The sequence below is a fragment of the Nomascus leucogenys genome, chromosome 23 (assembly GCF_006542625.1).
Source record: "Nomascus leucogenys isolate Asia chromosome 23, Asia_NLE_v1, whole genome shotgun sequence".
In the NCBI taxonomy this organism is placed as follows: domain Eukaryota; kingdom Metazoa; phylum Chordata; class Mammalia; order Primates; family Hylobatidae; genus Nomascus; species Nomascus leucogenys.
In genome coordinates this window covers 30,943,189-30,957,290 of record NC_044403.1, presented here as the reverse complement: position 1 = coordinate 30,957,290, position 14,102 = coordinate 30,943,189, and the positions used below count along the sequence as shown (strand labels likewise).

Below are 14,102 nucleotides of genomic sequence, written 5' to 3'. Positions count from 1 at the left end.
CACCATGTTGGCGAGGCTGGTCTTGAACTCCTGACTTCAAGTGATCCGCCCACCTTGGCCCCCCAAAGTGCTGAGATTACAGGTGTGAGCCACTGTGACCGGCCTTTTTTTTTTTTTTTTTTTTTTTTTTTTTTTAAGGACCAAAAGAAGGCCAGTGTAGTTAGAGCATGAGGAACTAGAGGGAAGAGTGAAATGAGATGAGGTCAGTGGGCCAGTCAGAGAACAGATGATACAGGTTTATTGAGGGAATTTAAATTTTATTTTAATAAAATTGCCTGGCAAGTGGGCAGCTTTTGGGGTGTTTAAACATGGAGACATTTGTGTTTTTAAAACACTCCACTCTGGTTGTGGAATGGATTATTTGAAGACAGAATGGAAGAGGGACCCAGGTGTTAGAATATAGATGAGAGATGATGTCACTTGAAACAGCGTGGTGGGAGCAGCAGAAATGGAGGGAAATGGTTGGATTCTGGGTATATTTTGTAGGTTAAATCAACAAGACTTCCTGATGGATTAGCTATAGAGTGAGGAAAATAGAGGAATCAAGGCTGATTCTCTGAGCTGAACTGAAATGGTAAAAGCAAGAGGGAGGAGCGGGTTTAAGGTAGGGAAATCAAGAGTGGTGTTTTGGAAATGTGAGTGAGATTCGAGATTCTTATTAGGTATCTTAGAAGATATATTGAGGAGTCAGTAACTGTGTCACTCTAAGATTTTTATTTACCTCTGTTTCTTATTTTTAAAACTTATACTGTTCTTACGGAATCTAAGGAATTTTCAAGCTTGAAAGAATTTCAGGCTAGCCAATTTGAGATTCATAATGGCAATAAAATTCTGTTTATCATGCCACATTATTTTTAATTATGTACAAAGATCTAACATATCACCCAGGGGCCATTTCACCCACTGCTCTGTTTGGTCGCCAGTCTTTTGTCTCTCTTTTCAGCAATGGTGAGGCGGATATCCTTTCCTCGGGGAAGAGAAGTCTGTGGTTTGTTGTCCTTGCCAATAACAAAAATGTTGGAAAGTTGAGTGGCAAAGCTGTTGCCATTGGCATCTTTCATGTGTTGGTTATCACACCACTTCTTCCCAGGTTAGCACCTACAGTCACCATACACAGATTACCAGTGTCGAACTTGATGAAATCAATCTTGCCAGTCTCCAAATCAGTCTGAATGGTATCATTCACCTTGATGAGGGAATGAGGGTAGCGGATGGTGCCGGGCATCATGAGTCACCAGATGAGGGATTCCTTTTGTGCCCACAGAGATTTTTCTCACTTTGTATTTGGCCTCCTCAGGTGTAATAGGATGTACAGCAAAGCGACCCTTGGTGTCATAGATGAGACGGAAATTCTCTCCGGTCTTGTCAATGCTGATGACATCCATGAATCCAGCAGGGTAGGTTATATCAGTTCGGACCTTGCCATCGATCTTAATGAACCTCTGCATGTAATCTTATTTTACTTCATCTCCTGTCAGGGCATACTTAAGTCTGTTCTTTAGGAATGTGACAGGGAGACACTCTCTCAACTTGTGACTGGTGGATGGATGAGAGCAAACACACCGGTCAATTTATCCAGCATCCAATGCTTTGGAGCTGCTACCCACTTCAGATGCTTCTTGGGACCACGCGCCATGGCTGCGTTAGGCAAGGAAAGCAAAATATATTTTGAGAGTCCAGAACTTGCCCACCCAATCACTTTTGTGTCAGATTTACATTAATTGATTTTTCTATGTGTTGTAATACTATATATTTTTGTTTACTGTCTTCACTGGTATCTTCTGTAGATAATATTTGTGTTTTAATTTCACTAATAACTAATTAGGTGGATGGGATTTTTCCCATCCTTATGAATGAACTCATTTATTGCCCTGAAAGCCTCTTTGATTTTCCTTTAATGTTGAGCTAATGCAAAAGTTAGCAGTATGAACAAAAGAACCATTTTTTCTTTCATTTGTTTTAATAGATTTTTCTGTGAGGAGCCAAGGAAAGAAAGAATCCATAGGTTGTGGAATGTTAGAGCTGAAAAGGCCCTCCAAAATCATCTTGTTTGCCTTCCTCAATTTACCAATGAGGAAATTGTGTTTTTATTCCTAATGAAAATTTGTTTCTCTTTGGAGTTGAAGTTGTTTGCTGAAAAAGAGAAACTATATGCAGTACTGTCCCTTGCTGCCAATTTCACGGTTAATATATAGTACACATGGGAGCTAGAAAAGAAGAGGGATAGATAAGAGTTACAGAGAACTGCAGTTTTGAGACTGAAATTAAAGGCAAAATATTAATATCTTCAAATGATTTGAGGAGTTCCATATGCAGATTTTTTGTTTTGTTTGGAGAAAGGACTCATTTCTTAAAATTTTCAGTTTTGAAATTGAAACATCTGAACTGTAGACTGCAACCTTCTCAGTAATTCTAGTAATACCTTAATTGTATCACTTTCACAGACATTATCTCACTTGCTTCTCAAAACTATACTCTGAAATAGAAAGAGCAGATATGATTTCTTTTTGAAAGTGGACAAAAATAGGGTTTAGAAAGGTTAGTTTAGTAATTTGCCCAAGGTAACATGACAAAATGAGAGCATGTGCTAAGTCTTCTGACTGCTCTTTCTGCTGAACAAAGCTGCCTTTATGAGAATTGGCACCAGATTGACTTAATGTTTCTGAATTCCAAACGCAGTCCCTGAGTTGTTTATATTGAGCCTAGAAGTTAGATTCAACAGTTGGTCTTGTTTTTTGACAGAAGTTGTTGCAGACCACATTTTCTGTTAGGCCAGGGTAATTTTGCTTCTCAGATGTGTTCTAACTTTGTAATGGATTTTCTGTTTATTTTGAAAGCAAATAGAATGAATATATCATAGTACAGTCATTCACATTTCTAACTTTGCATCATTTTCTTTGTTTTTTCCCCTCTTTTAGAAGATGCAGATCTTAACTAAATTGCTTAGGCTTCATTTAAAACATGATGAGAGCCCTCAGGCTCTCTTAAGTTGTGGAGATTGGCATTCACATGCCAATCATGAATAAGGATAAATGCAAAATAGGAAAAGCAGCAGGGGTGTCTCGTTTTTTATTAAGTGGAATTCTGAATTTATAAAGTAAGATTTAAGGTAATTATGTGCATTACAGACTGTGGTATCTTTTTGTACAAGTCTTTATTTACCGCCAGGTTTCTTTAAATCAATAAACCTATTAGAAGTGCCCACCTGATCACATATTGCCCTTGATAGAAAAGTACAAATGCCAGGATTTTATTCCAGGCCTGCTGAATCAGAATCTTTGGATCCTGGGTATATTTTTTTTTGTTTCACAACTAAGGTGCTCACTACTGTTTAAAAACCTCCTTCCTGGCCAGGCACAGTGGCTCACACCTGTAATGCCAGCACTTTGGGAGGCCGAGGCAGGCAGATCATGAGGTCAGGAGTTTGAGACCAGCGTGTCCATCATGCTGAAACCCCGTCTCTACTAAAAATACAAAAATTAGCTGGGTGTGGTGGCAGGCACCTGTAATCCCAGCTACTTGGGAGGCTGAGGTAGGTAGGAGAATCGCTTGAACCCGGGAGGTGGAGGTTGCAGTGAACCGAGATTGCACCACTGCACTCCAGCCTGGGTGACAGAGTAAGACTCTGTCTCGGAGAAAACAAAACAAAACAAAACAAAACAAAAACAACCTCCTTCCTGTAGGAGATAGTTAAGGAAAACAAACAAACAAACCAAACCAGTCCCTAATTTTTTTTGATATTTATTTATTTTAAATAAGTATTTTATTTAAAATAGTTAATGTATTAAAAACTTCTTAGCAGCATGCTTTTCAAAGAGATCTTAACACATTCTCTGAGGATTATTAGGGAAATCAAATTAAATTTATTTACTATTTGTTAAAGGAAAATATCACATTTACTCACAGTTGACTCTTAAAAAATTTTTTTTGAGATAAATTTTACATACCATAAAATTAACCCATTTAAAGTGTACAATTTAATGGTTTTATTAGTCACAGGGTTGTACAACCATCACTTCATTCTAACTTTAGAACATTTTCATCATCCCCTAAAGAAACCTTAACCCATTTGCCATCACTTCCCATCTCTGTCCCCAACCCTAGGCAGCCTCTAGTCTGCTTTCTGTCTCTATGGCTTTGTCTGTTCTGGACTTTTAAATAAATGGAAGTGTAAGGCATGTGGTGTTTTGTATCTAGCTTCTTTTACTTAGCATAATGTTTTTAAGTTTCATCAATATTGTAGTATGTACCAGTACTTCATTCCTCTTTATGACTGAATAATATTCCATTGTATGGATATACAGAGGTTCTTTCTTGTTTGTGGTTTTACATTCTGTGGTTTCAGTTACCCCTGGGTCAACTGAGATCTGAAAATATTAAATGGAAAATTCCAGAAATAATTTATAAGTTTTAAACTTTGTGCTGATCTGAGTGGTGTAATGAAGTCTCACACCTTCCTTGCCCTGTCCTGCCTTACCCAGGAAATGAATCATCCCTTTGTCCAGCATATCCATGCTGCAGATGGCTAGCTACTTAGTTACTTCGTAGCCATCTGGTTATGAGGTCACAGATCACAAGAAGTGCGAGTGCAATACACTAAGATACTTTGAGTGAGAGAGAGAGCATATTCACATAACTTTTTTTTTACAGTATATTGTTATAATTGTTCTCTTTTATTATTGGTTGTTAATCTCTTACTGTACCTAATTTATAAATTAAACTATGTTATAGGTATGTATGTATAGGAAAAAACACAGCATATATAGGGTCCAGCAATATCCACTGGGGGTCTTAGAACATATTTCCTGTGGATGGGGGGAAACTACTGTACTATAGTTTATCCAATAATGAGTTGATGGACACTTGGGTTGTTTCCACTTTTCGACTGTTGCAAATGTTGCTATTATCATTCATGTGGAAGCTTTTGTATGGATGTGTTTTCGTTTCTGTTGGGTATATACTCAGGAGGGATTTTTCTGAGTTATATGTTAACTCTGTGTTTAACATTTTGAGAAACTACCAGACTGTTTTTCATAGCAGCTGCACCAGTTTATATTCCCACCAACAATGTGTGGGGGTTCCACTTTCTCCACACCCACACTAACTATTGTTACTATATTTTGAATATAACTATCCTAGTGGGTGTGAAACGATATTTCATCATAGTTAACTCTTGAGCTTTTATCAAGAGACCTGCCTAGGTTAACTTTAGCTCAGGATTTTAAGTATTAACCTCTTTGAGGAATTTGGAAATAGAAGCTAAATTCAAACTTACTATAAAACTCAAGTTGTGTCAATTTAACTTCAAATGGTCTTCTCATCATCTGTTCTGCCATTACTTTAATCTAAGCCACCACCATCTTCCATCTGGAATACACCTGACAGGACTTCTGTTTTGTTTCTTGTACTGTCCAATATATTCTTCACACAGTTCCTAGAGAGAGCTCTTAAAAATACAAGGTTTATTATGCCATTCCCATTTAAGAAATTCATTTGTTTCCCATTGCACTTATGGTAAAATCCCAAATCCTTTCTATAACCTTCGGGATCCTGCGTGATCTCACTGCTGCCCTATCTGTCCAACTTCATTTCAGGACATTCTTCTCCATGTTCATTGAGCTGCAACCACATTGGCCTTATTTCAGTTCTTAAACAGGCTGGGCTCTTTCCAGCTTCAGAGCATTCAGACATGGCCCTTTCCTCTGCCTGGAGTGTTATTACACCCACACCTCTGGCTAACTGCTGCTCATCCTTCAGTATTCAGGTTAAGTTCTCTACTTCCACTTCATTCTATTTCAGGTTTCCTGTTGTTATCTTTAAGTACCTTTTATTTTCCGTTACAGTGAGTATCATGACATATATTTGTGTGACTTATATATTTATGTTTATAAACATATATAAAACTTATATATTTTATAAAAATTTATAATTGTTTAATAATTGTTTTTGCTTGTAGACTCTTCAGTTCCATGGTGGTAAGAATCTTGCCTTTTTGTTTTCCTCTGATATCCTCAGAGTCTAACCTGGTCTTTGAGTGGCAAATAACAAATAGTTGTTGAATGAATTTATCAGCAACAAATTTAAAGTTCTGTGTCTAAGTGGTTTCAAGTAGTTTCTTTAAAGAGATGTACAAAAGGAATGCATGGGGAGGTATACTATTTAGATGCTTAGGGAAGCTTAACTAATCTACTTCTTTAATCTTAGAATAAATGCATTGTTATCAGGAGAATAATGATAGTTCACTTTTATTGATCTTTTACAATGGATGGAGCAATTTTTTGAGCTCGTTTGAATATGTTATTTGTTCCTAAAGTAGCCTTATGGAATAGATATTATTAGAATCTGTTTTACAGATGAGGAAACTGAGGTTTCATGTGAATGTATGTGTATTGTACACTGGGACTCTTGTCATGGGGATGATATACTTTTTCTCTTCAAAGGGGCAGGATTTTCTTTTCATTGGTTTATTGTAAAAAGTACGATATGGCAATTTCAATGGTTATTTGCCTTTAATACATTTTAAAGTACATTATTTCCATAGATGATCAGAACTGTGGAAAAAGAGACCCTGTGATAGGTGATAGTGATCCATTGTAGTTGTGGAATTGGCTCTCAGGTAACATTAAATAAAATACCTGTGTGTACAGTTAGATTACATTTACCTGTGCATAGGAATCCCTTCCTTATTTGAGGTGATGGAAAGGTGAGTCCCTTCGGTTCCTTATGAAGCAGAATGGATTTTTAGAAAGAGTACTAGAAACTAAATACTTTAAAATTGAAATCTCTGCAGTAGGAATCTGTATTTGTCACAAGTTCCCCTGTGTGATTGGGAGGCACGCTTAACAATTGAGAGCCAGTGATCACAGTTTTCTTTTCATAATACATATACGTAAGACCGGTAGGAATTACATCAGGGTAAAGCTGGGCCTAGAGGAGCTGGGTGTGTTTCCTCTTTTGTTAATGCAGTATGTAGTAGTATGCCTCTTGTCTCACAGGGTTGTAATGAGAATAACTATTTTTTTTTTTTTTTTTGAGACGGAGTCTTGCTCTGTCGCCCAGGCTGGAGTGCAGTGGCGCAATCTCAGCTCACTGCAAGCTCCGCCTCCCAGGTTCACGTTCACGCCATTCTCCTGCCTCAGCCTCTCCGAGTAGCTGGGACTACAGCGCCCGCCATCACGCCCGGCTAATTTTTTGTATTTTTAGTAGAGACGGGGTTTCACCGTGGTCTCGATCTCCTGACCTCGTGATCCGCCCACCTCGGCCTCCCAAAGTGCTAGGATTACAAGCGTAAGCCACTGCGCCTGGCCTGAGAATAACTTAGTGCATGTAAAGCAGTGGTAACACTGCCTGGTACAGAGAAAGCACTTAATAAATGTTAGATGTAGCATATCATTGGTGGTGTATATATGTGTCAAAAAGAAAAGACTTCCTCTGTTATATCCAAAGGACAAAGTTAATCTTTCTTTATTTCTTTTTGTTTTTATTAGATTTGTATTTATCTTATAAAAAATCGATTGGTGGTTATCTGTCTCCACTCACTTGAACATGTTTATTCTCTGCATCCAAAATAGTCCAGGAATGGCTGGACCTGGTGGCTCATGCCCGTAATCCTAACAAATTTGAGAGGCTGAGGTGGGCAGATTGCTTGAGCCCGGGAGTTCGAGACCAGCCTGGACAACATAGCGAAACCTTATCTCTACAAAGAATACAAAAATTATCCGGGCCTGGTGGCATGTACCTGTAGTCCCAGCTACTTGGGAGGCTGAGATGGGAGAATCACTGGAGCCCAGGAATTCGAGGCTGCAGTGAGCCATGATTGTGCCACTGCACTCCAGCCTTGGCAACAGAGTAAGACCCTGGCTCAAAACAAAAAATTACACATATAATGTATATTCCAAGAATATTGTATTTGTGCAATATTTAAGTAAAGAAATGAATGGTTAAACCTGAGTTTTAGTCCTGGCTGTACTGTCAGCCAGATGTGTGACTTTGGCCAATTTTCTTGATTTCTTTGAGTTTCATTTTCCTTACATTAAAATGGAGATGTTTAACTGGGTGATAAACATCTAAGATTTTCTTATCCTCAAAATTTCTATGGTCCCCGACACTGTATTAATACTTTTTTGTAATGGGATAAAAAATGAGTGAGGGTCATAGTTTTTTTCATAAATCAATCCAGTTAGGTATCTTTGCTTAAGCAGCCCTGTTTAATGCCTTCTTTGATCACTTTTATCATGCCTGGTTTTATTTAGTGAAGCCATTTCTGTGGACTAGTAAATAATTTTGAAGGAAATAGTTTGGTAATAGGAAAAAAGCAGGGTTTTGTACTCAGAGTGACCTAAATTTGTATCCCTGATCTCTACTCTATCATTATTTTTCAAACTTCTGCGTAGGAGGACCCTTCAAAGAAAAACAACAAAAACATATTAAAGTATTACACACACACACACGCACACACACACGTACGTAGATATATCGTTAAGTGGATAGTCTGATAAACTTTTATAAACTAGACACTCCTGTGTAACCAGCACTCCTGGAGGTCTCTTTATTACCTCCTCATAGTAACTGCCTATTCCCACTCCCCCAAAGGTAACCATTACCCTGACTTCTAATGGCATAGATTAATTTTGCTTGTTTTTATACTTTATCTCATTGTAATCATTCCATATGTACTCTTGTATCTGGCTTCTTTTGCTCAGTATCATGTTTGTGAAATTCATCTGTATTTTCTGGGTATAGCTATAGATTATTCATTTTTATTGGTCTGTGGTATTTCTTTATATTACTGTACCAATTTTTATTTTATTTATATGAAGGCAGTCTGGGTTGTGTCTGACTTGGGGCTATTATAAATGGTGTTGCTGTGAACATTCCAGTACTTGTTTTTTAGTGAACAAATGTCTGCACTTCCATTAGCTACATACCTGTGAGTGGAATTACTGGGTTAGGAAGATGATCCCATTCTCCCTTTAAACATCAAAAATATTTAACAGACCTCACTACATGATACTCATATTTTAAATATTAGTTTCAAAAAAATACACGATAGAAATTGGCTATGAATTCAGTTCATCTTAAATGAATTTGTATTTTGTAATTCACTCAGCACCTACATGTATTTTAAAGTAGTTACACCTACTTTATGAATATGAGACATTTATTCAGTCTACAGATAACATTTAATGTGCATATACACTTGCATAATTTTTGAAGTAATTAGCCAAGATAGTGGTGTTAGGTTGGGAATTAAGGTACTACTTAGAGCTGTGTACCTTCTCTTAGCTTCTATTTCTTCATTTACCATGTTTGATCTAGATTTCCACTTAATAAAATGGGAATAGAAATATACTCATTTCATAAAATTGTTATGAGGGTTTGATTAATTTGTAAAAAGCACTTAGTACAATGTCTGGCATGTAGTGTATAATAAATAGTAATTGTTACTCTGTCCTTCCTTTATAATAGTACTTGACTACTCCATAACTATAGTAAATCTGATAAACACATCTTGAAGTTATCCACATATCTCAGCCACCCTTGACTTCAACAACCTTTTCATAAAGGTGATTTCTAAATCTATCATCTTAGTGCAGTCTTCTTTTTTTTCCCCCTTTTTTCTCCTATAGCCTTCAAATGAGAAGTGCTTTCTTCTTTATTGGACTTGTAACCATTTCAGATTGAACTAATGTTAAACTAAGGTTAACTGTCCACTCCCCCATCAGCTTTTCCTTCTATTCTAACTTCCTAATCCTAATTTCTCTTAAATAGTACCAACTTTCTTTCAGGTACTCAAACTTGGTTCCTAGACTGTCAAGAGTGGAAGGGATCCCAAAAGTCATTTAGTTTAGTAGACACATGGATGCTTTTAATCCTTCTACAAATGTTTTTAGCTTCTTTACCATGCGTTGGCACTTTGGACTTGAGAAGACATAGTTTTTGCCCTTAAGCAGCATGTAGTTTAGTTGGAGAGACAGGTAAATCAGTACATTTGTGGTGAGTGCTGTGTGATTTTATGCACAGATTACTGTGGTAGTAACTCCAGCTGCAAATGGATTTAGCTAAGAAAGGATTAAAGGACATTTTAGACAAAGGGAACAGCAGATGTGAAGATTCAGAAGCAGATGTAATATGATGCCTGTAGGGAATAGTAATAATAATAGCTAATGTTTATTGAGTACACACTGGCACATATTGATGTCTGAACCTGAAAAATGTCTAGCATAGCTGGAATGAAAAGTCAAGGTATAGTGGGGTGGAGGATGTGGTGGTAAGTAAGACAAGACAGCTGGGGCCTGAAATCTAGGTCTTTAGCCTCCTGGTCCAGTATTAAACCATCATTCAAATTTCTTTTTGCGATTTATATCAGTTGCAAATTTTGTGTAATGTTGTGTACTGGTTGAAATGATTAGACCATTGCCTCTAGGCCTCTGACCCTAAAGCCTGGACTCTTTTAACTATATTTGCTAAAGTGTATAGTTAGGAGGCATTCTGTAAGCTTTTGGACAAAAATATAAGAGAGGCATTTCAAACCAGGTTGTCCTGATCTTTATTTTTATGTCTCCCCTCTGCCTCCCTGCTCCCTTTCTGAGCTTTCAAGATACTAGGTTGAATAAAGAGATCAGCCTTTATGGTTGTCCTACTTTTCCTCTGCTCCAGATTCTTCTTTATAAATCGGGAGATAAGGAACTTTTATTCATTCAACCTTCATATTCTGTTAAACTGGTTTACTTTAACCAAAATCAAGAATGCCACTATATAATAGTTTATTATAAGAAAACTAACTTGTAAATAGACTCTTATCAATCACTTCATTTTATTTTCATGGAGAAGCCTGCTTGAGAAATTCAATTAAGATTAGAGGCCGGGCGTGGTGGCTCATGCCTGTAATCCCAGCACTTCAGGAAGCTGAGGCAGGTGGATCACCAGAGGTCAGGAGTTCGAGACCAGCCTGGCCAACCTGGTGAAACCCCGTCTCTACTAAAAATATAAATAATTAGCTGGGCGTGGTGGCAGGCGCCTGTAATCCTAGCTACTCGGGAGGCTGAGGCAGGAGAATCACTTGAACCCGCGAGGCAGAGGTTGCAGTGAGCCAAGATTGCACCATCACACTCCAGCCTGGGGGACAAGAGCAAGACTTCGTCTAAAAAAAAAAAGATAGAATTGCTGTTTGATAATTTTTAAAAAACTGAGTGATTTTAAAGATCTTTTCCATTAAGCTTTGATGGAAGTCAGAGTATATATATTTCTAGGCAGGCCAAAATGAATATTCATATAGACTAGATATTGTAGTTATTCTTTTAGAGAATACTGGGTATACATCCATCAGTACTTATTCTTCAGCTATCTTTTTTTTTTTTTTTTTATAGATAACTATGTTTCCACAAACCTCTTTGTTTTCATTTGTTAGTAATAGCAGCTTGCTAATGCCCTTGCTACACATTACCAATTTCTAAAGTTAAGGCTGGCTTCAACCTGTCAACTTGCAAAAAGACCATAAAAATCACCTGTTGATCAAACTAAGCCAGGTTTATTATATACTCTAGTAAGGGTGAACACTGCCCTAAAGAGTCCTAGAAGTATTTCAGAAAGAAAGTATTGGATATAGATATTTACAGGGTTTTGGGGTCTGGGTTCAAGTAGTTTAAGGAGATTTTATTTGGCCCTGTGCTGAGTTTGTGATAGAATTCTTGGACCAAGTCTTGATAAACAAATATTTATTTGATAAGTGAGCATGTTTGCCCAGTTGAGCAATTTATTGTTCTAAGGATCTAATTGAGCAGTCTGTTGTTCAGTTAAGTGAATTTTTGAGAAATTCCTAAAGCTAATGATGAAGTTATTTACTGGTTTGCATTCTTACCTTCCTGGGCAAGAATTTCCTAGAACAAATAATAAAGTTATGTTGATATAGGGGCCTTAGATCTTAGTCCTCGTAATTAAGCTATGTGAATGCAGAAGGTCTCAGTTCTCAATGACATTTATAAAGACAGACAAATTTTAATCAAAGGTTTACTGTCTCCAGCCCTTGGATATTGTACCACTTCTTGACCTTTTTCGTCTAATTGTGGATGGTAGATAGTATCATGATTGTGAGTCTTTGTGGCACTTTGTGTACTTCCACTAACATTTAAATACATCATTTATGTTTTGCTACTTTCCTAAATGCCCCTGAAGCTTTAGATGAACTAGTCTCTTTTTCTCAACATGGCACTTTTGCTTTTCCCTCTTGGTTATTTTCCTTTATCTCATCTTTGCAAAATTTTTATTCTTCATGCAGCCTTTCCTGAGCCTCATCATTTCTGTCTTTGAACTAGCCATACCTTTTTTTCTATGATAGTCATTTATATGGCTAATTTAGCACTTTATTAGATTGTAAGTCCGTAGAAGACAGAGACTATGTTTTATTCATCTTATTTTTAATCATCTAATAAATATTTGTTAAACTGAATTACTCTGTTGAATTGAGTTAGGCCAAAACCAATAAATACCCAATAGGTTTGTGAATTATTTTCATATTAGACTGATCTTAAAGACCTTTTATCTTTATCACTATGGTTCTCTGTCTTTCCAAAGGTAAAGTGTACTCTGGAAAATTCTCATTTTAGATTGCAGTTTGGACAGATCATCAAAGTCAAATGTTACTATGTTTTGAAATACAGTCAGCAAAGTTCTCACAGATGGACTTTACTGAAAACAGATGGCGGGAGGGGGGAGATATTTCAAAATGTCTTTGTGCTCATTTCAAAGCATTGACCTCTACACGTTTAAATGTAGTTATTCATAGAAAAACCTGGAGAATTAAGTTTTATGCCTTTATTCTTGGCAGCTTTGGTTTTGTTTAATCTGTAACAATGTCGTGTTTCTTGTCATAATTTTGTTGAGGGTATGGTAAGGAGTATGACAACAGAAGCAGAACATAGCATGTATGTGATCATTGAATACAGACACAATTTATTGTTCAGAGAGGTATCTTTGGGTACTGTGGTTTGGTGGCTGTTGGATGGAAGTTAGAAATAGTAATTTCACTCATAATAAAATAGTTATTTGGACTTAATATTGGAAGACAGAGACTATTTTAAGTATAGTGTCTAGCATAGTCTTTCCAAGCCATCAGTATGTGACATATGGTATACCCTAGGGAAAGTATTTTTTTATCATGTTTTGGCCAGTGTTTAACCCTGCCACTGTATTCCTACTTTATCCTCTCTCTAACCCAGGGAACTGCATTTACTACCACCTACAGCATGTGGATACCTCATTAGCAACTCCATAATACTTGAACACAATAAATAGTTAATTATGGTCTAGTATTTTAATTTATCCTTTGAGAACATATTTGTGAATATTCCTTTATACAAGGGTAAGAATTGGTCATAATACTTGATAAATCAACAGATTTATTAATACTTTGCCCTTCTGAAGGAAATATTTTTGTTTTTGTTTGTTTCTCTTGTTGCCCAGGCTGGAGTGCAATGGCACGATCTCGGCTCACTGCATCCCCCGCCTCCTGGGTTCAAGCGATTCTCTTGTCTCAAGCCTCCTGAGTATCTGGGATTACAGGCGCTTGCCACCTCACCTGGCTGATTCTTGTATTTGTAGTAGAGACAGGGTTTTACCATGTTGGCCAGGCTGGTCTTGACCTCCTGACCTCAGGTGGTGCACCCGCCTTGGCCTCCCAAAGTGCTGGGATTACAGGTGTGTGCCACTGTGCCTGGCTGGAAATAATTCTTTTATAAAGATTCTGAATCTTGCTGACATATTGGGATGGATGGAGATATTTATCTTTACTAAAGTAATTTTTTTTTTTTTTGAGACAGGGTGTAGCTCTGTTGCCCAGGCTGGAATGCAATGGCACAATCACAGCTCATTGCAACCTCGACCTCCTGGGGCTTAAGGAGTCCTCCCCCTCAGCCTCGTGAGTAGCTGGGACTGCAGACAGGCATGCAACACCACTCCTGGCTAATTTTTATATTTCTTGTAGAGATGGGGTTTTACCATGTTGCCCAGGCTGGTCTCGAGCTCCTGGGTTCAAGCCATCCTCCTGTCTTGGCCGCTTTCAGTAGTCCTGTATGTAACCAGTTGCACTTAGCCTGATAATCAAA

The 14,102-nt window shown here is 37.5% G+C and overlaps 1 protein-coding gene and 1 pseudogene across 3 annotated transcripts in view; one reads left to right on the top strand and one right to left on the bottom strand.

Annotated features, from left to right (window-relative positions):
* Positions 1–14,102, top strand: part of ADIPOR2 (adiponectin receptor 2) — a 96,946-nt gene that overhangs the window by 64,522 nt on the left and 18,322 nt on the right. Inside the window, exon 1 of one of the 3 annotated variants that reach the window (XM_030804406.1) lies at positions 1,324–1,397. The exons of the other annotated variants lie outside the window; for them this stretch is intronic. The gene's annotated coding sequence lies outside the window, so the exon portion shown is untranslated. Of the gene's footprint in view, positions 1–1,323; positions 1,398–14,102 lie in introns of those variants that run through there. 3 annotated transcript variants of the gene reach the window in all.
* Positions 151–1,733, bottom strand: LOC100598610 (annotated as a pseudogene).